Source organism: Lepisosteus oculatus, unplaced genomic scaffold (genome assembly GCF_040954835.1).
Source record: "Lepisosteus oculatus isolate fLepOcu1 unplaced genomic scaffold, fLepOcu1.hap2 HAP2_SCAFFOLD_76, whole genome shotgun sequence".
NCBI classification, from domain to species: domain Eukaryota; kingdom Metazoa; phylum Chordata; class Actinopteri; order Semionotiformes; family Lepisosteidae; genus Lepisosteus; species Lepisosteus oculatus.
Genome location: NW_027168320.1, coordinates 573,064 through 595,735, shown reverse-complemented (window position 1 = coordinate 595,735; position 22,672 = coordinate 573,064). Strand labels below are relative to the sequence as shown.

The window sequence follows — 22,672 nt, the reverse complement described above, 5'->3', positions numbered from 1 at the left end:
ACCACTGAAACACCAATGCTCAGTGTCTGGGCCTTCAAAAAAGACGCTTTTTTGGTGCTCTGTGCAAAAAGCGTCGACATATGCTTCCAGCTGCAAAATGCCATTCGCGGATGCTGAAGAATTTATTTCAAGGCAGCGGGTACAAGCGATTGGGCGTTTTAAAACCACCAGGAACAACAAAGAGGCGCGCTTCTTTGCTTGCGCCGGAACACACCAACTGGAGGCGGACAACGTAGTCGGCAGGATTCGAACCTGCGCGGGGAGACCCCAATGGATTTCTAGTCCATCGCCTTAACCACTCGGCCACGACTACAGCAAGCCCCACAGCCGCTGCGTTCTTGCTACAATCTTACCTGGATCGCGAGGCGCCGGCGGAAGCCTATTTCAAAGTCGTTCTCCGTTTCAAAAAAACATTTCCAAAATACAAGCCTTGCAGACAGACACGCCTCAGAGGACTTAAGGGTGGCTTCATGTCGGAATGATAAAGTCTCCCCGTCCGGACATGAAAATGCCACTTTGTTACACACAAAAAAAGAATCAACAACAGAGAAATGCCCACAAGCATTTGAAAAGCCGCACCACGTCGCACTTGAAATAGCTCTTACATTAGTGGTAGACGCAGGAATCGCCTTTTTATTTACGCTCTTACCAACGCGATGGAAAGCAAAACAAAGCAAAGCAGAGCAAAACAAAACGAACAAACAAAAACCCTCACGTCCCGCACTTGCATATAACGCCGTTACGTGCCCAAGCGGTATTGTACGTCATCCTAGCACTGCACGCCGGTGCGTATGGTATATGGGAACGAGCACACGCCACGAATCGTCTCGAATCACTCCCTACAGCTGTAAGGTGCCTTGAAGCGTGCACCCCCAACATTCTTCTTTGCTCATCTGTGAAAGGTAAACTCTTGAGCAAACTCTGAACCAGCTCTAAGGAAACTAATCCGATTAGATGTTACTTTGACTCATCATTTAAGGGATCCTTGTTAATTGGAGAAATCAATGATTTCGAATGAATTCTGTATGCGTTAAAAGACAGCTATACACAGAAAACATGCAGGACACTGCTCATGATGTTTCCCGAGCCGAAACACAGTGCGTTTTTCCAAGCCATCTGACCAAGCCTGCCCACTGAAAACTGCAGGAGATCGTGTAAAGACGTTCAAGTTTGTAACTACTGCACGCACAGGAAGCAGAATAAATTCCTCTATTCAAACTGTCAAAGGTTTGCTTTGCGAACGCTGCAGGACATCGCACAATCTCTTTTGAACAGGGACAAACGATTTCTTATGGGGCGCAGTAAGTACAGACGTTTAAAAAGCTCCACTCATGCCAATGATGCAGCATGAAGAAGCGCAACCTAAAGTTTGCATTCCTAGCACTGTTGCAACCTAGCACTGTTGCATTCCCCGCATCAGTAGCTAAGAGAATATAATTTACGACTCTTGTTAATGCAGTTTCAGAAACCAGACTGAAATTTCTCAAGTATATTATTTGAATCCATTTGATGTTGGGCAACAACTATTCTTTCAAGACTTTTAGATTGAAATGGGACCTTTGAGACAGGCCTGTAGTTGTTAAGAACTTGTGGATCCAAATTTGACTTCTTAAGGAGCGGTCTAAGAACCACTACCTTAAATTGATCATGTACGACGCCTGACGCAAGCGATGCATTCATCATCATTCATTCATTCATTCATCAGCTTTCATTCCTAGGAGTGAAAAATAACCATTTTTGAAGACATTTTAGTTTCTAAAACACTACAATAAAGTTAAAAACATCAGTTTTATATTACTTTTAGTATTTTTAGTGAAATTAGTCATTTATTGCACTATTTTTAATATAATCTCTAATTAAAAGTGAATAGAATTAAGTTTGGAGCAACAAGGAACACAAAAAAAAAGATTTTAAGGAAAAAAATGATGTCTTCTGTGCCAGGTGCCTGCAAGGGGAGAAAGCTAGAATCCTACCCAGGCTCCTGGAGCTCTGTCCTGGCTAAAGGAGGGTGAATCCATCCCCTTCAAAGCTCCATGAAAAAATGATCATTTAAAATTTGAAAAAAAAAACATCATATAACAACAGTTTTCATTCATAGGAGTGAAAAACAACCATTTTTGAAGACATATTAGTTTCTAAAACACTACAATAAAGTTGAAAACATCCGTTTTATATTACATTAATTTTTGTGAAATTAGTCATTTATTGCACTATTTTTAATAAAATCTCTAATTAAAAGTGATTAAAATTAAGTTTGGAACAACAAGGAACACAAAAAAAAAGATTTTAAGGAAAAAAATATTGTCTTCTGTGCCAGGTGCCTGCAAGGGGAGAAAGCTAGAATCCTACCCAGGCTCCTGGAGCTCTGTCCTGGCTAAAGGAGGGTGAATCCATCCCATTCAAAGCTCCATGAAAAAATGATATTTTTAAATTTGAAAAAAAAAAAAAACATTATAGAACAACATCTCTTGGTCCACAGAGTGCAAAAATCCAACTTTGAAGAAAATCCATTGACTGATCCCCGAATCCTGAAGTTTCTTCGCATGATATTGGGCTTGCAACCACTTTCTGGAAAATGATGAAAAATGCCAAAAATGAAAAAAAAGTTATCAATTCTAGAGCCTAAGAGGAAAATAAGACAAATGTATATCTCCAAATAATTTTATGTGCTTCAGAAGAGCCCAGGAAAGTTTTTTGCATACATGAAACCACGCCCGTTTGCACGTAAGCAGACATGGTTGCACACACGACTGCATGAAAGCACGCGTGCATGCAAAATCATCCTGTTAAGCATTTGAAAAGCCGCACCACGGCGCACTTGAAATAGCTCTTACATTAGTGGTCGACACAGGAATCGCCTTTTTATTTACGCTCTTACCAACGCGATGGAAAGCAAAACAAAGCAAAGCAGAGCAAAACAAAACGAACAAACGCAAAACCCTCACGTCCCGCACTTGCATATAACGCCGTTACGTGCCCAAGCGGTATTGTACGTCATCCTAGCACTGCACCCCGGGGCGTACGGTATATGGGAATGAGCACACGCCACGAATCGTCTGAAATCACTCCCTACAGCTGTAAGGCGCCTTGAAGCGTGCACCCCCAACATTCTTCTTTGCGCATCTGTGAAAGGTAAACTCTTGAGCAAACTCTGAACCAGCTCTAAGGAAACTAATCCGATTAGACGTTACTTTGACTCATCCTTTAACAGTTTTCAGTCTCTGTCTTTAAACACCTTGCTCAGTCACATTCAAGCCACAAGTACTCTTCTCGGATGTTGCACAAACAAATCCTAATGTCTTGAAAGCATTGCAGCATGTTTGTGTCCCACTTCCCGTGGCTGCAGGACGACTGACACGAACGGACAAACACAATCTGTGGCGTTTAGCGTGACATAGTCTTGCAGGCATCGTGCTGTCTTACTGCAATACTATACCACTTGAGGAAACAGTCCATCTGGCCATGAAACTCATTTGAACGTCTAGCTACAGCAACTAACAATAACATGATTTATTCAGGATGTGTGGAATCAGCACGTCCCGGAGACAGCTTCTGAAATCGTGAGCATTCTCTGGTGGTGTCCTGGAGGGCTCCCCCGGGCATGTGTTGGTGGTATAGTGGTGAGCATAGCTACCTTCCAAGCAGTTGACCCGGATTTGATTCCTGGCCAACGCAGTGGCAAGTGTTTTCAAATGCTGTCACAAGCCTTGGATTGTGACTAGCAAAGCGAAGCCTTTTGAAAGAGCTAAAGCACTGCAAAACGGAATTGAAGGAGAATCTTACAGGGGATTCTGAGCGGTGTCTAAATAAATAAATTCACAGCGTCCGCGGATGGCATTTTGCAGCTGGAAGTAGATGTCGACGCTTTTTGCACACAGCACCAAAAAAGCGTCTTTTTTGAAGGTACAGGCATTGAGCATTGGTGGTTCATTGTTAGAACTCTCGCCTGCCACGCAGGAGGCTTGGTTTCGATTCCTGGCCAGTGGCTTTTGCAGCGAACGGCTCCATCACTTGCATCCCAACTTTTGCAACTCGCAACTGAAAACCCACTGAAGCTAAGCAGGTGTGAGCCAGGTCAGAATCCGGATGAGGGTGAGCTACAGGGAAAAACAAAGCTTCCAGCTGGAGGCGGTGTTAATGGTGCCGGCGGGGGGGCGCTCACCCTGAGGTCTGTGCGGGTCCCAATGCCCCAGTATAGTGACGGAGATGCTGTGTTGTAAAAGGGCGCTGTCTTTTTGGATAAAACCGAGGTCACAGCGCTCTGTGGTCATTCAAAATGACCACCAAAACCTTTGACAAAAGCTCTTGGTAATTGATGGTCTTCAATAATGCTTCTCCTTTAGGTACATTTTAAATCAGCTGAAAAATGCTGTGAAATGGGGGGGCACTTCAGGCCAGTGTAGGATTTGGGTTACAAGAACCATGAAACTGCACGAGAAAGCCCGTACACTGATTACACGGCTTTCTATTCAAAGGAGGACAAAAGAAATTCCCTGAGTTTGATTTTTTGCAGCACAGAGAGGAGCACTGTCATGAGGCCGGTTAGCTCAGTTGGTTAGAGCGTGGTGCTAATAACGCCAAGGTCGCGGGTTTGAGCCCTGTACGGGCCAGGTCTAGGTCCAGGTCCCTGTTTATGAAACAGGCAAATGACTGTCTCAGGGGCCCATTCCTCATTCTCAAGACACATGTATGCAGTATGTACACCGTGCATTGAGCAATAGGGACTGAATACACCACAGGTAAGGTTAGAAGTCATTCTGAGGTGCCACATGTGAGGGATACAGCTAGGCATCCGAAATGTAGGGTTTGAGGCCCTTCAGGAGTACTGCATCCTTTGAGACAGACCCGTGCATGTTAAACAAATGATCATTTCTTTCGGCATTAGGGACTAAATATACTAAACATATGATGCTAAAATGTTATTTTCACATATATTAATGTAATAAATGATTGCTTATGCTTTATAAACAAATCTAATTAAAATAAAAGCTTAAGTTTTGTATTTATCTTGTACCATAGAACATGATTTTCTTTGTATTTCAAGCCCACAAAGTGTCCAAATGACGCACTACATGATATAAGGAAGATTATCACATGCATATCGGTATTATCTTTCTTATGAAAATGCATTCCTTTCATTACCTTTTACTTTTTAAAATGAACTCAAATTGAGTATAATGTAATAATTTAAGTAGAATAGATTCTAATAATATAATGATCCAGTGTTTTGCACTACTTCACTGCTTCACTGCTCTATGCCATCTGGAAATAAATCCTCAGACTGCTTACTGCCCTGGGCATGTACCAATAAATTAAAGGAGCACATCTGTTTATCACTGCGTTGAAGCAGGAGACACACAGTCTCTGCAAACACATCCTAGATACAGTGTTCCAGCACCTTTGACCTCATCCAGAACGTATCATTTCTTGAAAGGGATTGCTGTCCGAATGCACATCTGAATCCCAAACAGAACCTCTAGTAAAATACGATCATTTGTGAAACAGGCAAATGACTGTCTCAGGGGCCCATTCCTCATTGTCAGACACATGTATGGAATGCTTTCACTGTGCATTGAGCAATAGGGATTAAAAACACCGCAGGTAAGGTTAGATGTCATGTTCTATGATCATTTCTTTCAGCATTAGGGACTAAATATACTAAACGTATGATGCTAAAATGTTATTTTCACATATATTAATGTAATAAATGATTGCTTATGCTTTATAAACAAATCTAATTAAAATAAAAGCTTAAGTTTTGTATTTATCTTGTACCATAGAACATGATTTGCTTTGTATTTCAAGCCCACAAAGTGTCCAAATGTTCTATGATCATTTCTTTCAGCATTAGGGACTAAATATACCAAACGTATGATGCTAAAATCCTGAAAAAAGGATGTGCTCCATCTCGTCAGTAGATTGGATTCCAAAACTGATTTGGGTCAATATACATTACCTTTGAAATTAAAGTACAGTCTACTGTAGGGAACCATCAACTTAGAAAGCATTGGCCTTCCCTGGGGGTCAGGTAGGTGCAAAAGATAAACTTTTATCCTATCTTTACCTTAAGATAAGTGGCCAAGCAGTATTTTTCCAAGTTTCACCAAGCACATCATGTTGCCATAGTAGACAAAGTTCTATAAAATGTTAAATAACTTTTAAAAAAAGCATCTTGGTCTTACAGTACTGTACAAGGTGAATTAAACTGTCCCTGGTAATAAAAAGTAATTAGAAGCATCTCAGAAACTTTATCTCTAGAAACATTAGCTGTTTTATATCATGTAATTTAGTGTGATGTTGTCAGAATTCAAGGACATTATCACACACAGAAATTGGTTCAGTTAAATCTAAAAAACACAGCTAAACATGGGTTTAAATGTAACAGAAGTCTTACCTCTTGTCAAAAGATTTAATTCAAGAAGCGATGTAATAAATGATTGCTTATGCTTTATAAAGAAATCTAATTAAAATAAAAGCTTAAGTTTTGTATTTATCTTGTACCATAGAACATGATTTTCTTTGTATTTGAAGCCCACAAAGTGTCCAAATGATGCACTACATGATATAAGGAAGATTATCACATGCATATCGGTATTATCTTTCTTATGAAAATGCATTCCTTTCATTACCTTTTACTTTTTAAAATGAACTCAAATTGTGTATAATGTAATAATTTAAGTAGAATAGATTCAGGTAGGAAATATAGAGTCATGATGTTTATGGCTGACATCATTTCACATGGGTGAATTTTAAGCTAAGAAATAAAAACATTTACAATGAAGATACCATTGCTTAATTTTAAATGCCTTTAAAAAATAAATACCTCCTGAGAATAATTTGCCACTCCCAGATCCTTGGTAAGGTACTGTTTGAATCCAATCAGGAGAGGAGCATCCAGGGAGTGCTTTCTATAGAGTCCAGCTTGGGCCACTCTCTTCCGGCCTGCTGATACTTTTTAACTACTCAGGGCCTGTAAGGATATAAAACACCGGTTTAAACATTTTATACCTATAAGACAAATTAGAATTTTAGTAAAAAATAGATACATCTGAAAAATAAAAAGTCTTACTGCTGATAGAGTTCTTCAGAGCTCACATCTTCCCCTTCCTTATCCGCTTCTGTTTCAGTTTCTAGAGCAGCCTCTGGCATCTCTTCCTCCTGGACAGCGGCCTCTTGCTCAGGGCCGCTGGAATGCAGGTATATTCTTTTCAACATGCTTTTACATAATATGTTGTAACAATGATTTCAAAAAGAAACTACAGAAGCCTTACAGATTAAAAATATCTCACCTTGCCAATGTGTCTTCAGGCTCCCCATGTACAAAAAGGCCCAAGGACTCTAGCAGTCTTACAACCACTATCCTGTTTGCCTCACCAGACACGATCTCTATTCTGTGGTAATCCACGATGACCCCGTTTTTCAGGTGATTCATCATGTCCTCCCTCGCCTGTTGAGAGGCCATCCTGATCTCTTCTGCCGTGGCGTGCTTCATACACGACCTCTTCAAGTGAGCGGGTTTCCTCTGAAAATAAATAATACCATCTGTGTATAGAAACAAGCTAAGACTGATTTCTTAAATTATCCTTAATTTTCTCTCTCATAGTTTGAGCATAATGATTTTATTGCATTTATAAAAGAATTGCTCATTGCTCCTAAATAAATAATGGTTTCATAAAAAAGTGAACACTTACTTGGTCTCAGTCACAGACTTTCCAATAGAAGCCATTGTGGAGTTCAGCAACTGCAGGTCCTAGAAGTGGGGAAGGAATTTTAAAAGAGAAATTGAATTACAATACAGAAGGAATGGCTGAGGGATCACTGAAATATATATATACAAATTCCAAAGACTGAGTCCATATAGAAACAACTACCTTTCATTTTCAGTATAAGAAAAAAAAACATTATCTTCCAAAGCATCATAAAATTGTCCCTTCTTCCAGACTCTACTTCTCTCTTGTAGTAGTATAGCAGACCTTTCCAGGTGAGCAGATCACAGAGTCCGAAATGAGCTTCCTCCATCAAGCAAAGTACCTGAACATGACTCTGTCTTCATAAAAGCGCCCCTGTAATAAAGAAATTAAATCCGAAATCAAGAGGGCAGTTGCCTACTGAAATACAAGAAGTCATCAATTTTAACCTAGCAACACATTAAAGGCTGAATCTATACAAGTACGATTCTAGAAATGCTCACCAGATGACGTTTTAAGAAGGAACTGCGCCTCAGGTTCCGCCGAGATCTTAACTCGGATGGCAGGATTCAGAGTCCGGAGTGCGGACTGATGGCGCACGGAGGGTCCATATACTGTGGATCCCTCAGTGATCTTCCGCGTATTCAAACCGCCAGCGTGTGACTCCCCTGTCCCCGTGACCTCATTGCTCTGCTCTCTCCTCTGTGCAGCTGAGCCCGACTCACGGTAAAATGGAAAAAAATATGCCCTCGACGTGAGATTTATTCTGGAGCGAGCCAGTGTTGCGCATAGCTGCCTTCAAAGCAGTTAACCCAGGTTCGATTCCCGGCCAACGCAGTTGCGAATGTTTTCAAATGCTGTCATGAGCCTTGGATTGTGACTAGCAAAGCGAAGCCTTTTGAAAGAGCTAAAGCACTGCAAAACGGAATTGAAGGAGAATCTTACAGGGGATTCTGAGCAGTGTCTGCATACATGCAGTCAGATAAAGGTGCTGAAAGCTTGAGCTACTCTCAATGTCATGCTGCCCTTCCCCGGAGTAAATCTGTTACATTGAAAAAATGCTTCTGGCAGGTTCAAAAAGGGACCCTTGTTAATTGGAGAAATCAATGATTTCGAATGAATTCTGTATGCGTTAAAAGACAGCTATACACAGAAAACATGCAGGACACTGCTCATGATGTTTCCCGAGCCGAAACACAGTGCGTTTTTCCAAGCCATTTGACAAAGCCCACCCACTGAAAACTGCAGCAGATCGTGTAAAGACGTTCAACTTTGTAACTACTGCACGCACAGGAAGCAGAATAAATTCCTCTTTTCAAACTGTCAAAGGTTTGCTTTGCGAACGCTGCAGGACATCGCACAATCTCTTTTGAATGGGGACAAACGATTTATTATGGGGCGCAGTAAGTACAGACGTTTAAAAAGCTCCACTCATGCCGACGATGCAGCATGAAGAAGCGCAACCTAACGTTTGACAGACAAAAGCCGGGCGCCGCTACGAGCAATATGAAATCAAACTGACAGCACACGGCGTTTCGCGCTGACTCAAAAGTGATCTCGACAGACGCTGTTCTCTGCATAACGCTGAAAGAGCTAAAGAGCGTTTCTGTTGAGACGTAACAAGCTTGTTTCTTTCTACCATGATGTTACCATGACAAAATCTGTCTTTAAACACCTTGCTCAGTCTCTGACGAGACTGTCAAAAATTGCTTTCGCCGATTGTATTGCAAACCGGCGGAAGCGGGGTATTGGGAAAAGTTTTCAACTAGCAATAATCGCGCCTCGGCTAAACCTCACAGGCTACGATACTGCCACTGCGCAAAGCTGACGGTTGCCAGGCAACCGCGGGGATCCTATGGAAATCGTTATCGATCGTCTCATGGCATGTCGTTGCTATAACGCTTCATATTTGTCGTCTTCTTCTTCTTCTAGCTTGAGGTTTTGAAGAATTTCATGACAGACAAGGGCTCCGTTGGGAACAAAGGGCGTTGTGAGAAAACCGTTGCTTATTTTCAGCAGCAGAAATACAACCCTTTAAATAAAAGATGACAGAACAATGACGAAGGTCATGCCGGGAGGAACTCATGCACTACAGAGGAAAGGGGGCGGGCACGTACAGTTCACATTCAAGCCACAAGTACTCTTCTTGGATGTTGCACAAACAAATCCTAACGTCTTGAAAGCATTGCAGCATGTTTGTGTCCCACTTCCCGTGGCTGCGGGACGACTGACACGAACGGACAAACACAATCTGTGGCGTTTAGCGTGACATAGTCTTGCAGGCATCGTGCTGTCTCACTGCAATATTATACCACTGGAGGAAACAGTCCATCTGGCCATGAAACTCATTTGAACGTCTAGCTACAGCAACTAACAATATCATGATTTATTCAGGATGTGTGGAATCAGCACGTCCCGGAGACAGCTTCCGAAATCGTGAGCATTCTCTGGTGGTAGGGGCGTTCAAGATGCCGCTCAGGTGGGAGGTAAAGTTTAGTGGTTGGGGAGTTTTTTTGAGTTTTTCATGACCTGAATGTTAATTTTTGCTTTTTTTGACTACAGAAAAATAAGGACTTAACACTAGTTGTTTAAACTTCAGTTATAATTGAAAGAAAAAAAAAACGATTTTTTTTTAGGTTTAAAAAGTCCGATATGAGTAACACTGGGAAAAGAAAAGAGAGTGCTGGGTCTTCGAAGGAGAACTCTAAGATACCTCAATCGTATATGTATAGCACTACAAAAAAATCGATGGCAACTAAAGGGAAAAGTGAAGCAGCTGCAGGGGCAGCAAGAGGGCGGAGGTGCCGCGCGCCCGGCCGACGTGTTGGACCGGTGTGCTTTACGTGCTGAAATAAACACGCGACAGCCCCGAAATGTTTCCAGAGTGCTGTGCACTGAAGACTTGCCTGGTGCTCCTCCGTGCAGATTGTTTGTCCTCCTCCAGTGCGGGACGAGCCAACACAAGGGAGCGCATTCGCCAACATCCAGGCACGCAATGCGATTTGGAAAGCAGCTCCTTTCCAAAGAGTTGCACACGAACGATCCTTCAGTCCCGCTCGGGGGGCACGGAACCCCCGCCACACACAGCTTCAAGTAGCGAGTCAGGCGCCGGGACTTTCGCTTACGGCCACACCACCCTGAACACGCCTGATCTCGTCTGATCTCGGAAGCTAAGCAGCGTCGGGCCTGGTTAGTACTTGGATGGAAGACTGCCTGGGAATACCAGGTGCTGTAAGCTTTTGCTCTCCCGGCCAGCAGGGGTCGCCGTTGGTGCCGTAGGCTTTGGGAGGAAAACCTGCAGGATGGAAAGGTGATCTATAGCCTCATCTCTAGAGATGTTTTGTTGCTGTGGCATGTGTGTGACCCATATTCAAAAAAAAAAAACCCGTCTGTAAAACGAATATCGAAGCTGCCTCTAAATCTGCAAATGAAGATGAGTCGATAAACCACTCGTTTTTCGTATAACTAGACATATATTCATTTGTTACCGATTTCATTCATTGAGCACGAATACAATAGAGGTACAGCCATTCACTGTTTGACATGTCTGCACTGGTACAGAACCGAGCAATCAGAAAACGGGTGAAACTGTCTTTAGACTCAGCATACAGTACCGAGGCCCCCCATGACCAAATAAAGGCTAACCTCGATAATCAGCCTAAAGAACGCAGACTACAGCAAAACGACTGACTTTGAAAAGGGAATGAACGTCCGGAAGGAGTAGTGGAACTAGCTTGAGATGCTTCTCCGGACCCCTAACTAAAAGCCAGCGAGAACCAGCAGCGGCGTCCACTCCTGTCGAACCGGGATCCTTCCGCAGCCACGCAGCTCGTGGTGTCCTAACCCTCCCGTATCTGATTTTGGACCAAGCACATCAGGGGAGAGCGCGAACGCAGTCCCCCACTACCAGAAATTATGCAGTCGAGATTCCCACATTTGGGGAATTCGCAGGGGTCAGCACAGCCGGAGTGCAATGGCCGAGCCTCGCCCTGGGTGAACCTCCTTCTTGATCAAGGTATCTCCCCTGCCAGGTAAGTATGAGTTAAACAGGCCCCTGCAAGCGGCCCGCACCCACAGCACAAATCGCGCAGCCTAGGCCACCTCCTCGCCCTGCACGCCACCGCCTCCTGCTGGGCCCACTCTTTCACACACTCACACGCCACACTAACACTCAAAAGTGTGGGCAAAACGAGAAAACGAGCGCGCCGTTTCCTACACATCTGCAGTCGCCGTTGCGCATTCGCAGCATGTCCCGGGATGCAATTCGGCCTCATTGCGACGTGCGCCTGCCACACACCGAACAAACCTTTTCAGCAATTTCCAAAAAACGGGCCTGCTTGCCTGCCCACAAGGCTCCGTCTCTTACCTGCTCTCCAGAGCCTGCTGCCTTCTGTGCTTTTCTCTCGGCACCGCTGCAGTGCACACAACTCCTGCAGCGGGAGGGGGGGAGAAAGTTCCCGCGCTCTGCCGCAGGGAAGGCTCGCTCCGTGCGCACACGTCCTTTCGATGCCAGTCCAACAAGTGCTCCGCATTAGCTGCGTCGGGGCTCCAATGGCCACAATGCCGGGGAATGGCACCTGTAAAGTGTTAATTGGGGCACAGGAACAGCCCGTCTCGTCTCGGGGGGGCCGGCTTCAGAGACAATACAGCAAACACAGCGGGGCGGGGGAAGAAGACGACACCACACATGCGGGTACATTCAGCTCCGGCGGGAACGAGACATTTGTCGGTCTTTTCAAGTGCCGAGAGCCGAGCAATCCTTCACTTGTATCGTTTCTCCCCGGTGACTAGATCTGGCCCTGCGACTCTCGACTGGGCTCACCCCCGGGGCAGCCCAGCAGGTGTGAGCCTGGCCGGCACCCGGATGGGAGATTCCACCCCGGAAAAGCTCCGGTTGCTGCTGCTCCTGCAAGAGGTGTGACTGGGACCAGTAGGGAGCGCTCACCCTGCGGGCTGTGTGGCTCTCTTACGCCCCAGCCTCCTGATGGCGACACTCTGCTGCACAAACAGGCGCCGTCCTTCGGGGGAGGCGTCAAACCGAGGTCCCGACCCTCCTTGGCCATTAGGAAACCCCAGGGCTCAATGAATGAAATCGGTAACAAATGAATAAATGTCTAGTTATACGAAAAACGAGTGGTTTATCGACTCATCTTCATTTGCAGATTTAGAGGCAGCTTCGATATTCGTTTTACAGACGGGTTTTTTTTTTTTGAATATGGGTCACACACATGCCACAGCAACAAAACATCTCTAGAGATGAGGCTATAGATCACCTTTCCATCCTGCAGGTTTTCCTCCCAAAGCCTACGGCACCAACGGCGACCCCTGCTGGCCGGGAGAGCAAAAGCTTACAGCACCTGGTATTCCCAGGCGGTCTCCCATCCAAGTACTAACCAGGCCCAACCCTGCTTAGCTTCCGAGATCAGACAAGATCGGGCGTGTCCAGGGTGGTGTGGCCGTAAGCGAGAGCCCTGGCGCATGACTCGCTACTTGAAGCTGTGTGTGGCGGGGGTTCCATGCCCCCCGAGCGGGACTGAAGGATCGTTCGTGTGCAACTCTTTGGAAAGGAGCTGCTTTCCAAATCGCATTGCGTGCCTGGATGTTGGCGAATGCGCTCCCTTGTGTTGGCTCGTCCCGCACTGGAGGAGGACAAACAATCTGCACGGAGGAGCACCAGGCAAGTCTTCAGTGCACAGCACTCTGGAAACATTTCGGGGCTGTCGCGTGTTTATTTCAGCACGTAAAGCGCACCGGTCCAACACGTCGGCCGGGCGCGCGGCGCCTCCGCCCTCTTGCTGCCCCTGCAGCTGCTTCACTTTTCCCTTTAGTTGCCATCGATTTTTTTGTAGTGCTATACATATACGATTGAGGTATCTTAGAGTTCTCCTTCGAAGACCCAGCACTCTCTTTTCTTTTCCCAGTGTTACTCATATCGGACTTTTTAAACATAAAAGGGTTAACCCTAAAAAAATCGTTTTTTTTTTCTTTCAATTATAACTGAAGTTTAAACAACTAGTGTTAAGTCCTTATTTTTCTGTAGTCAAAAAAAGCAAAAATTAACATTCAGGTCATGAAAAACTCAAAAAAACTCCCCAACAACTAAACTTTACCTCCCACCTGAGCGCCATCTTGAACGCCCCTACCACCAGAGAATGCTCACGATTTCGGAAGCTGTCTCCGGGACGTGCTGATTCCACACATCCTGAATAAATCATGATATTGTTAGTTGCTGTAGCTAGACGTTCAAATGAGTTTCATGGCCAGATGGACTGTTTCCTCCAGCGGTATAGTATTGCAGTGAGACAGCACGATGCCTGCAAGACTATGTCACGCTAAACGCCACAGATTGTTTGTCCGTTCTTGTCAGTCGTCCCGCAGCCACGGGAAGTGGGACACAAACATGCTGCAATGCTTTCAAGACGTTAGGATTTGTTTGTGCAACATCCAAGAAGAGTACTTGTGGCTTGAATGTGAACTGTACGTGCCCGCCCCCTTTCCTCTATAGTGCATGAGTTCCTCCCGGCATGACCTTCGTCATTGTTCTGTCATCTTTTATTTAAAGGGTTGTATTTCTGCTGCTGAAAATAAGCAACGGTTTTCTCACAACGCCCTTTGTTCCCAACGGAGCCCTTGTCTGTCATGAAATTCTTCAAAACCTCAAGCTAGAAGAAGAAGAAGACGACAAATATGAAGCGTTATAGCAACGACATGCCATGAGACGATCGATAACGATTTCCATAGAATCCCCGCGGTTGCTTGGCAACCGTCAGCTTTGCGCAGTGGCAGTATCGTAGCCTGTGAGGTTTAGCCGAGGCGCGATTATTGCTAGTTGAAAACTTTTCCCAATACCCCGCTTCCGCCGGTTTGCAATACAATCGGCGAAAGCAATTTTTGACAGTCTCGTCAGAGACTGAGCAAGGTGTTTAAAGACAGATTTGGTCATGGTGATATCATGGTAGAAAGAAACGAGCTTGTTACGTGTCAACAGAAACGCTCTTTAGCTCTTTCAGCTTTATGCAGAGAACAGCGTCTGTCGAGATTACTTTTGTGTCATCGCGAAACGCCGTGTGCTGTCAGTATGATTTCATATTGCTCGTAGCGGCGCCTGGCTTTTGTCTGTCAAACGTTAGGTTGCGCTTCTTCATGCTGCATCGTCGGCATGAGTGGAGCATTTTAAACGTCTGTACTTACTGCGCCCCATAAGAAATCGTTTGTCCCTGTTCAAAAGAGATTGTGCGATGTCCTGCAGCGTTCGCAAAGCAAACCTTTGACAGTTTGAAAAGAGGAATTTATTCTGCTTCCTGTGCGTGCAGTAGTTACAAAGTTGAACGTCTTTACACGATCTGCTGCAGTTTTCAGTGGGTGGGCTTTGTCAAATGGCTTGGAAAAACGCACTCTGTTTCGGCTCGGGAAACATCATGAGCAGTGTCCTGCATGTTTTCTGTGTATAGCTGTCTTTTAACGCGTACAGAATTCATTCGAAATCATTGATTTCTCCAATTAACAAGGGTCCCTTTTTGAACCTGCCAGAAGCATTCTTTCAATGTAACAGATTTACTCCGGGGAAGGGCAGCATGACATTGAGAGTAGCTCAAGCTTTCAGCACCTTTATCTGACTGCATGTATGCAGACACTGCTCAGAATCCCCTGTAAGATTCTCCTTCAATTCCGTTTTGCAGTGCTTTAGCTCTTTCAAAAGGCTTCGCTTTGCTAGTCACAATCCAAGGCTCATGACAGCATTTGAAAACATTTGCAACTGCATTGGCCGGGAATCGAACCTGGGTCAACTGCTTTGAAGGCAGCTATGCGCAACACTGGCTCGCTCCAGAGTAAATTTCACGTCGAGGGCATATTTTTTTCCATTTTACCGTGAGTCGGGCTCAGCTGCACAGAGGAGAGAGCAGAGCAATGAGGTCACGGGGAAGAAGGGACAATTTTATGATGCTTTGGAAGATAATGTTTTTTTTTTCTTATACTGAAAATGAAAGGTAGTTGTTTCTATATGGACTCAGTCTTTGGAATTTGTATATATATATTTCAGTGATCCCTCAGCCATTCCTTCTGTATTGTAATTCAATTTCTCTTTTAAAATTCCTTCCCCACTTCTAGGACCTGCAGTTGCTGAACTCCACAATGGCTTCTATTGGAAAGTCTGTGACTGAGACCAAGTAAGTGCTCACTTTTTTATGAAACCATTATTTATTTTGGAGCAATGAGCAATTCTTATATAAATGCAATAAAATCATTATGCTCAAACTATGAGAGAGAAAATTAAGGATAATTTAAGAAATCAGTCTTAGCTTGTTTCTATACACAGATGGTATTATTTATTTTCAAAGGAAACCCGCGAGGATTCCCCTGGTGTGCAAGATGTGCCTGAATACTCTTGATCAGCTTCCTGCTCACTTGAAGAGGGCGTGTATGAAGCACGCCACGGCAGAAGAGATCAGGATGGCCTCTCAACAGGCGAGGGAGGACATGATGAATCACCTGAAGAATGGGGTCATCGTGGATTACCACAGAATAGAGATCGTGTCTGGTGAGGCAAACAGGATAGTGGTTGTAAGACTGCTAGAGTCCTTGGGCCTTTTTGTACATGGGAAGCCTGAAGACACATTGGCAAGGTGAGATATTTTTAATCTGTAAGGCTTCTGTAGTTTCTTTTTGAAATCATTGTTACAACATATTATGTAAAAGCATGTTGAAAAGAATATACCTGCATTCCAGCGGCCCTGAGCAAGAGGCCGCAGTCCAGGAGGAAGAGATGCCAGAGGCTGCTCTAGAAACTGAAACAGAAGCGGATAAGGAAGGGGAAGATGTGAGCTCTGAAGAACTCTATCAGCAGTAAGACTTTTTATTTTTCAGATGTATCTATTTTTTACTAAAATTCTAATTTGTCTTATAGGTATAAAATGTTTAAACCGGTGTTTTATATCCTTACAGGCCCTGAGTAGTTAAAAAGTATCAGCAGGCCGGAAGAGAGTGGCCCAAGCTGGACTCTATAGAAAGCACTCCCTGGATGCTCCTCTCCTGATTGGATTCAAACAGTACCTTACCAAGGATCTGGGAGTGGCAAATTATTCTCAGGAGGTATTTATTTTTTAAACGCATTAAAAATTAAGCAATGGTATCTTCATTGTAAATGTTTTTATTTCTTAGCTTAAAATTCACCCATGTGAAATGATGTCAGCCATAAACATCATGACTCTATATTTCCTACCTGAATCTATTCTACTTAAATTATTACATTATACACAATTTGAGTTCATTTTAAAAAGTAAAAGGTAATGAAAGGAATGCATTTTTAAAAGAAAGATAATACCGATATGCATGTGATAATCTTCCTTATATCATGTAGTGCGTCATTTGGACACTTTGTGGGCTTGAAATACAAAGAAAATCATGTTCTATGGTACAAGATAAATACAAAAACTTAAGCTTTTATTTTAATTAGACTTGTTTATAAAGCATAAGCAATCATTTATTACATCGCTTCTTGAATTAAATCTTTTGACAAGAGGTAAGACTTCTATTTTACATTTAAACCAATGTTTAGCTGCGTTTTTTAGATTTAACTGAACCAATTTCTGTGTGTGATAATGTCCTTGAATTCTGACAACATCACACTAAATTACATGATATAAAACAGCTAATGTTTCTAGAGATAAAGTTTCTGGGATGCTTCTAATTACTTTTTATTACCAGGGACAGTTTAATTCACCTTGTACAGTACTGAAAGACCAAGATGCTTTTTTTAAAGTTATTTAACATTTTATAGAACTTTTTCTACTATGGCAACATGATGAGCTTGGTGAAACTTGGAAAAATACTGCTTGGCCACTTATCTTAAGATAAAGATAGGATAAAGGTTTATCTTTTGCACCTACCTGACCCCCAGGGAAGGCCAATGCTTTCTAAGTTGATGGTTCCCTACAGTAGACTGTACCTTATCTTCAAAGGTAATGTATATTGACCCAAATCAGTTTTGGAATCCAATCTACTGCCGAGATGGAGCACATCCTTTTTTCAGGATTTTAGCATCATACGTTTGGTATATTTAGTCCCTAATGCTGAAAGAAATGATCATAGAACATGACATCTAACCTTACCTGTGGTGTCTTTAATCCCTATTGCTCAATGCATGGTGTACGTACTGCATACATGTGTCTTGAGAATGAGGAATGGGCCCCTGAGACAGTAATTTGCCTGTTTCACAAATGATCGTATTTTACTAGAGATTCTGTTTGGGATTCAGATGTGCATTCGGACAGCAATCCCTTTCAAGAAATGATACGTTCTGGATGAGGTCAAAGGTGCTGGAACACTGTATTTAGGATGTGTTTGCAGAGACTATGTGTCTCCTGCTTCAACGCAGTGATAAATAGATGTGCTCCTGTAATTCATTGGTACATGCCCAGGGCAGTAAGCAGTCTGAGGATTTATTTCCAGACGGCATAGAGCAGTGAAGTAGTGTAGTAGAGCAACACACTGGATCATTTTATTATTAGAATCTATTCTACTTAAATTATTACATTATACACAACTTGAGTTCATTTTAAAAAGTAAAAGATAATGAAAGGAATGCATTTTCATAAGAAAGATAATACTGATATGCATGTGATAATCTTCTTTATATCATGTAGTGCGTCATTTGGACACTTTGTGGGCTTGAAATACAAAGAAAATCATGTTCTATGGTACAAGATAAATACAAAACTTTAGCTTTTATTTTAATTAGATTTGTTTATAAAGCATAAGCAATCATTTATTACATTAATATATGTGAAAATAACATTTTAGCATCATATTATTACATACAGGTCTCTAGCTTCAACACAGTGATATATATATGCTCAGTGATTTATTGGTACATGCCCAGGTCAATAATCAGAATGAGGATTTATTTCCAGACGGGCTACAGGTAGTGTTGTGAAATACTTCAACACACTGGATCGCAGATTTAGACCCCCTGCACTCTTACTACTTAAAAACCAAAGAAATGAAGATATGTAGCAATCACATTGTAACAGGGGTGACAGTGACTTAATGCTTATACTAGTGGACTTCTGGTACCTTTAGGGTAAGGTGTTCCCTGAAGGGCTCTCAAACCCCGCATTTCAGATGCCTAGCTGTATCGCTGATGTGTTGCACCTCAGAATCACTTTTAAACCTTACCTCTGGTATCTTTAATCCCTATTGCTCAACGCATGGTGAAAGTATTGCATAAATGTGTCTGAAAATGAGCAATGGGCACCTGAGAGACTCATTTGCCTGTTTCACAAATGATCATATTTGACTAGAGATTCTGTTTGGGATTCAGTTGTGCATTCTGACAGCAATCCCTTTCAAAAAACGATACATTCTGGATGAGGTCAAAGGTGCAGGAACACTGTATTTAGGATGTGTTTGCACTTATGAGGATTTATTTCCAGATGTGCTAGGGGTAGTGTTGTGAAATACTTCAACACACTGGATCGCAGGTTTAAACCCCCTGCACTCTTACTCCTTAAAAACCAACAAATGCAGATATGTAGCAATCATATTGTAGCAGACACTCATTTGCCTGTTTCACAAATGATCATATTCTACTAGAGATTCTGTTTGGGATACGGATGTGCATTCTGACAGCAATCTCTTTCAAAAAATGATTTTACCTTATCGCGGCATTGCCATTCTTGCCTCTTTGGACAATATCTCCATCTTGTGGTCGTTGTTGGTAATGTCTAGACAATATCTCCATCTTGTGGTCGTTCTTGGTAATGTCTTCTTATGCCCTTTTTTATTTCAATTCTCTATTAGTTGATTCTAGAATCTCTACAATAGAGTTGAAAACATCAGTTTTAAAGCAGACAATATGACATTATTTATAGTCCAATTAGAAATGTATTACCCTGATAGATATCCCAACACCCGGAATGTATTGATACCATATCCCCAGTAATGCTCCTCAGGCCTAACAAGCACACTGTTGGTCTTAGGAAGCATCAGACACAGAAACGGTAACAACATCCTTCTTTCTGTTCACTCAGTCTCTGGTGCCGTGGGTCAGTGAAAGTGCGATGCGCGGATCCAGCGATCTCATCCTGTCACTCAGATGGCACAATCAGTAATTGGTGGCAGTTGATATGGTCCCTCCCAGCAGGATTGCAACATCTGGCAGGGTATCTCTTCTTCACCTACACCCACTCGCCAGGTATCCGGTCGTGTCTCCCCTCTGCTGGAGGTCCCCAAGCGTCCGGCACCTGTTCACAAGCCCTGTGCACCGCTTCAGTTAACAAACCTACAACACTTTAATAGAGAGTTATCTACCCACGGTGTCCCTTCAGTTGATATTTCCTTAGTTGGTCTTTCAGACTGTGGGTGATTGGGGCAATGTGACTTCCAACTTACCCCTAGTGAGGCAATTACAGCCTGGCACACCTTCCCAGTGTAGTCTGCCCCTAGATCAGTATCCAAGGGGCAGGGCAGTCCATACCCTGGGATCATCTTTGTCATACACTTGGGTATGTGCCAGCCCACATCACATCATCATACAACCCCACATTCTTTACACATTTGTTCTAACCACTATTAAACATCTATTAAAGGCCTCAACCTGAATTCTCCCCTTTCCCCAATAGAGGTTTCACAGGGGTCTCAGACTCCCGCTCTCCCAGTGCAGCTCGTCTGGCATCTGCATCTGCATGGTTGTTACCTTGAGTTACTGGAATTCTTTATTTATTGTGTTATTTACACCTTACTCAAGCTGCTTCTGTCGGCAGCTGTAAAACTACAAATCAGTTCAGAGACAAGCCTAGTATTCTTAACTGGAGTCCCTGCCGTTGTGAGAGAATCCTATTTCTCCATAGCCATCCAGAATTGTGGCCTACATGCAACAAATACATACATTATATACATATACAGTAACCCTTTGTCCACACTTACATACAAAGGAATGGTTGATCCATCTGAGGAAACCCCAGTCTCAGCACCTGTAAGAGAGCTTGTTTCAAATTATTATAGGCGGCTTTTGTTGCGGGAACCAAGGCAATCTTGTCCTTGTACTGCACTCCCCCTTTAAGCAGATCTGTTAAGAGTTGTGCTCACCCTGTAAAAACATTGCACCCAAGCCCTGTTAAAATTTCACAATGCTAGACACAAAAGGGCCTTATCATAACTGCTTCTATTAGACACTCTAAAGCTGAAGCAACTCAGACTTGTGGGTTTCCTCGTCAGGGGAAGCACTCAGAATACTATCAACATACTGAGTGATCACAGTCAGTTGAAGCCACGTGATACCCTGTTCTGGATAGTCATTCTTTGTAATGCATAATATTCCAACCCAATAGATCTGGGATAAAACCACCCATTAAAATCTGGTACTCGGCAAGTAAAACTTGCTGCCCCAATACTCCTGTGGCCTCCTGCCGTCTCCCCATATACATTACTCTATAGCACACTGTTGAACAGAGGAGTGAAACAAGCATGACAGTAGTGCTCCAGTATCCCATAACAGAGAAACCAACACTCCATTAACAGTACATTTTTATCCACTGGACTGGGACAGACTTAGGGAGGGTACAAGGGATTTACAGGATCTAATCGTTAGGTAAACAGATCTTCTCACAAGACGTTATTCTCCCCAGTCTCGATTCTAAACCTACAGCGTTTCAGCATGTCTGAGACATTCGAATAAACCCAAATTGTTTCCTCTATTGCAACTAATTGTATAAAAATACAAACACTGTTTATCTAACTACTTTTACGTCCACCTGTACTGTACTTATACTTTCAGACGCTCTTATATTTTCCAATCTCCTTAAGTTGATTTTCGTCAAGTCTCTTTAGTTACGTCTCTAGCCAGTCCCGCTGGCTAAACACACTTACACCGTCATTTAGCTGCAAAAAGGCATTCGCGGATGCTGAAGAATTTATTTCCAAGGCAGCGGGTACAAGCGATTTGGCGTTTTAAAACCACCAGGAACAGCAAAGAGGCACGCTTCTTTCCTTGCGCCGGAACACAAGGACTGGAGGCGGACAACCTAGTCGGCAGGATTCGAACTTGCGCGGGGAGACCCCAATGGATTTCCAATTAATCGCTTTAATCACTCGGCCACGACTACAGCAAGCCCCACCGCCGCTGCGTTCTTGCTACAATCTTACCTGGATCGCGAGGCGCCGGCGGAAGCCTATTTCAAAGTCATTCTCCGTTTAAAAAAAACATTTCCAAAATACAAGCCTTGCAGACAGACACGCCTCAGAGGACTTAAGGGTGGCTTCATGTCGGAATGATAAAGTCTCCCCGTCCGGACATGAAAATGCCACTTTGTTACACACAAAAAAAGAATCAACAACAGAGAAATGCCCACAAGCATTTGAAAAGCCGCACCACGTCGCACTTGAAATAGCTCTTACATTAGTGGTAGACGCAGGAATCGCCTTTTTATTTACGCTCTTACCAACGCGATGGAAAGCAAAACAAAGCAAAGCAGAGCAAAACAAAACGAACAAACGAAAACCCTCACGTCCCACACTTGCATGTAAGGCCGTTACGTGCCCAAGCGGTATTGTATGTCATCCTAGCACTGCAGCCCGGGGCGTACGGTATATGGGAACGAGCGCACGCCACGAATCGTCTCGAATCACTCCCTACAGCTGTAAGGCACCTTGAAGTGTGCACCCCCAACATTCTTCCTTGCGCATCTGTGAAATCTAAATTAAATCTCACGTTGGGGGCATATTTTTTTCCACTTTATCATGAGTCGGGCTCGGCTGCACAGAGGTGAGAGCAGAGCAATGAGGTCACGGGGACAGGGGAGTTACACGCTGGCGGTTTGAATACGCGGAAGATCACTGAGGGATCCACAGTATATGGACCCTCCGTGCTCCATCAGTCCACACTCCGGACTCTGAATCCTGCCATCCGAGTTAAGATCTCGGCGAAACCTGAGGCGCAGTTCCTTCTTAAAACGTAATCTGGTGAGCATTTCTAGAATCATACTTGT

At 43.4% G+C, this 22,672-nt stretch overlaps 6 non-coding genes across 6 annotated transcripts; 2 read left to right on the top strand and 4 right to left on the bottom strand.

Annotated features, from left to right (window-relative positions):
- Positions 1–231: 231 nt before the first annotated feature.
- On the bottom strand, positions 232–313 carry trnas-aga (transfer RNA serine (anticodon AGA)). Its single transcript has one exon. It is a non-coding gene; the product is annotated as a tRNA-Ser (tRNA).
- Positions 314–9,372: 9,059 nt separating this feature from the next.
- Positions 9,373–9,514, bottom strand: LOC138234925 (U4 spliceosomal RNA). Its single transcript, XR_011187996.1, has one exon. It is a non-coding gene; the product is annotated as a U4 spliceosomal RNA (small nuclear RNA).
- A 1,293-nt stretch (positions 9,515–10,807) lies between these two features.
- On the top strand, positions 10,808–10,926 carry LOC138234897 (5S ribosomal RNA). The gene has a single exon (XR_011187972.1). It is a non-coding gene; the product is annotated as a 5S ribosomal RNA (ribosomal RNA).
- A 637-nt stretch (positions 10,927–11,563) lies between these two features.
- Positions 11,564–11,727, bottom strand: LOC138234908 (U1 spliceosomal RNA). The gene has a single exon (XR_011187981.1). It is a non-coding gene; the product is annotated as a U1 spliceosomal RNA (small nuclear RNA).
- A 1,306-nt stretch (positions 11,728–13,033) lies between these two features.
- Positions 13,034–13,152, bottom strand: LOC138234900 (5S ribosomal RNA). The gene has a single exon (XR_011187974.1). It is a non-coding gene; the product is annotated as a 5S ribosomal RNA (ribosomal RNA).
- Positions 13,153–14,456: 1,304 nt separating this feature from the next.
- On the top strand, positions 14,457–14,598 carry LOC138234924 (U4 spliceosomal RNA). Its single transcript, XR_011187995.1, has one exon. It is a non-coding gene; the product is annotated as a U4 spliceosomal RNA (small nuclear RNA).
- The last annotated feature ends 8,074 nt before the right edge of the window (positions 14,599–22,672 follow it).